We start from the raw sequence: 3,437 nt of genomic DNA on the forward strand, positions 1-3,437 counted from the left end.
TGTGTGAGTGCAGTAGGCTTGGTGTGAGTGTGGCGGGCGGGCTATGTGTGAGTGCGGTAGGCCGGGTGTGAGCATGGCAGGGGCTGAGACACACACTAGGTTGTCCTGTCCTCCAGAGGCCCAGGTGTCCACCCTGATGGCGTGCACGGTGGGTGGCCTCGTGTGCTGTGGTGCACTGCCCTGAAGTCTCCTCTGAGGTCTAGCTTATGCCACCTGACACGGAAGGATTCTCCACATTTCTTAGTTCCTTCTTTCTAGAGGTTTCAAAGTTTCATTACTTCCGGATTCTTCCTGTCTAGAAATAAGTTCAGATCTCAGAAGACAGCTCCAGCCCCTCCGTTTTACCAGGCTGTAAAAGGGTAAAGGGAAGGGGCAGGCATGAGACAAGCTTCTCGTTATCCTCAGCCGGCATGTAGACCCCACCTCTTCCTCTCCATTGTCTCCCCATAATAAAACCACACACACACGTACACATGTACACGCACACATGTACAAACACGGACACACACACGTACACACACGGACACACGCGTACACACACACGTATACACATGTACACACGTACACACGTCCTTACATGGGTCCTCGGCATGCAGACCCCACCTCTTCCCCTCTGTTGTCTCCCCATAATACACACAGACGTACATGCACACACACACACACACACACACACACACACACACACGTGTACACACACACGTACACACATACACGTTCTTACATGGGTCCTCACCAGAAACAGCCCTGGACCCTGAAGCTGGCCCCTGGGTCACCTTCCCTGATTCCTCCATATCCAGAAATCTGAGACCATGCTTCAGAAGGTGGTCCATCGATTTGTGTCAGAATGACCTGGGCTCCTTCTGAAAATGCAGACCACTGGGCTTACTGCAGACTTGTGGGCAGAGCCTGGGCGTCCGTATTTTCAGCAAGCCGCCTGGTGGTTCATAGGCATGCTAAAGTTAGAGGTTGCCTCAGCCGAGACTGGGCTACTACAGAACTGTTCTAATTGGTCTTTTTGCTTAAATCCAGGCCTTCTCTCAGAAAGGCCTCTCCTGTAGGAAGGTCCTGGATCATGCTTCTCCTAGGGTGCAGCACTGCAGGCCACTGAGAGCCGCTTCTGAACAGTAGGGATTTGGGAGTCATCCGCACGGATAGAATGGTTGTAACTTGGCAGTGGACGAAGTTTTTAATAGGGAGAGAGAATGAAGTACCAAAGGCAGAACCTCAGGGAATGAACGCCCAGTGTCAGAGACAGGCAGTGAGGAGAGGAAAGTGTCGTCCAGAGCAGAGAGCCTGAGGAGGTGCTGGATGTAGAGAAGTCAGGGAGAACTGGAGGTAAAAAAGACTGTTGGTGTTGACATTAAAACCCAATGCTACTGAGTCCATTCGGACTCATAGCGACCCTGTAGGACAGAGTAGAACTGCCTTATAGGGTTTCCAAGGCTATAAACTTTATGGGAGCAGATCACCAGGTCTTTTCTCCTGTGGAGCCACTGGTGGGTTCAAACCACCAACCTTTCGGTTAGCAGCTGAGTGCTTTAACCCTTGGGCCACCAGGGCTCCTCATGTTGACACTGTGAGGTCATTAATGGCCTTGAAGATGGCTTTGTTGCTTGAGTAGCAGGTGTGGGTTGCCGATGTCTGACCGCCGGAGTTGAGGAGAGAGCGGGAATGAGGAAAAGCCAACCTTCTTTTCACCCGCCTCTACCAGCCTTGACGCTGTGCTGTTTACTGCCTGTCTCCCCCACTGAAATGCCAGCTTCCTGCGGGCAGGCGTGTGTTCCCTCTGTGTTCCACGGTATCCTCAGAACAGTGCCTGGCACCTAGGAGACATTCCAGTATCTGTCACACGATTGTAGATGCTTAGCATAATATTCGAGATTAAAGGACAAAAACACACACACACTTAGCAGAGGTGAGGGAAGTCTGCTTACCTGATCACGCTCTGGAGTAGGAATCAAGAAATGCTTTTGGCCACTGGTTCAGTCGTCTTCCTGTGTGGGGCGTGGGGTGAGTGTTGGATGTGGCTCTCTGAAGTGATGCTGTTTAAGTTGCCCGTCCTCACTAACGTTTTCCCCATTGATAACACGGGTGGATGATGATCAGCATTTCAGGGAGTTTGCTTTCGTTCAGAACGTCTCACCAGCTGTGTTCAGATCCCTGGCTCTGAAGTCGGGTCCGCGTCTGCCGGGCTTTCAGGGGCAGGGCAGCAGGCCCAGGAGGAAGTCAGCGTTCACTTCACTAATCCTCTAATACTGAGGGTTGGAATGTTGTTCCAAGTCAATGACTTAATATTAAAACTCTGTCAGCCTTGCCTCAACCCATTGCCCCACTCACCCTGAATAACTTGGCTCTGTCTTTCTCTGACTTCCCAAGAAAAGAATCTGTTGTTCTTTCCTCCTTGTCTTCATAGCTGTTGATGCTTCCCTCTGCTGGAGCACTTGTCACAGTGTGTCACCTGTGCCAGGCTCTGCATCCCTTCATCTTTGTGCTCCCAATGCTTGGTGCATCCTCGACACTAACAGGAGCTCAGTAAGGTTAAGGAGCCTCGTGGCCCAGTGGTTAAGTACTCAACTTCTAACCAAAAAGTTGCTGGTTCAAACCCACCCAGCAGCTCCGCAGGTAAAAGACCTGGTGATCTGCTTATGTAAAGATTGCAGTCAAGAAAACCCTAGGGGCCAGTTCTACTTTGTTACGTGAGGTCACTATGAATCAGAACCGGCTTGACGGCACCCAACAATGACATCAAGATTAAGTTGCAGGATCTACCCAAGAGAAGTGCGCACACAAAACCTTACACATGAATGTTCCTAGCTGCATTATTCATAATAACTCAAAGCCAGAAACAACCCAGATGCCTATCAGTAGATGAATGGATAAACCAATTATGGTACATCCATACAGTGGAATATTATTCAGCCATAAAGAGAAATGAATGATTGCTACAATGTAGATGGACTTTAAACACATCATGCTAAGTGAGAGAAGTCAGTCACAGAAGACCACGACCGTGTTGCACATGATTCCATTCGTGTGAAATGTTAAGAATAGGCAAGTCTGTAGTGAAATAAGTTAGATTAGTGGTTGCAAAGGAATAGGCAGGGATGGGAGTGGGGATGAGAGACGAAGAGTGACAGCTAATAGGTACAAGACTTCTTTTGAGGGAGGTGAAAATGTTCTAAAATCAGATTATGGTGATGGTTGTACTACTGCAAAAATACACTAAACCCAAACTCGTTACCGTCAAGTCGATTCCGACCCGTAGCGACCCTATAGGACAGGAGAGCTGCCCCATCGGGTTTCCAAGGCATTAATTTTTACTCAGGCAGACTGCCACATCTTTCTCCCATGGAGCAGCTGGTGGGTTCAAACCACTGACCTTTCGGTTAGCAGCCAAGCACTTTAACCACTGTACCACCAGGGCTCCTTGTAAATAT

General features: G+C 49.5%; 1 protein-coding gene across 1 annotated transcript in view; it reads left to right on the forward strand.

Moving 5' to 3' along the window:
* SLC37A3 (solute carrier family 37 member 3) overlaps window positions 1-3,437 on the forward strand; it is a 29,162-nt gene that overhangs the window by 22,899 nt on the left and 2,826 nt on the right. The window lies entirely within an intron of this gene.

Source organism: Trichechus manatus, unplaced genomic scaffold (genome assembly GCF_000243295.1).
Source record: "Trichechus manatus latirostris isolate Lorelei unplaced genomic scaffold, TriManLat1.0 scaffold00093, whole genome shotgun sequence".
Lineage (NCBI taxonomy): Eukaryota > Metazoa > Chordata > Mammalia > Sirenia > Trichechidae > Trichechus > Trichechus manatus.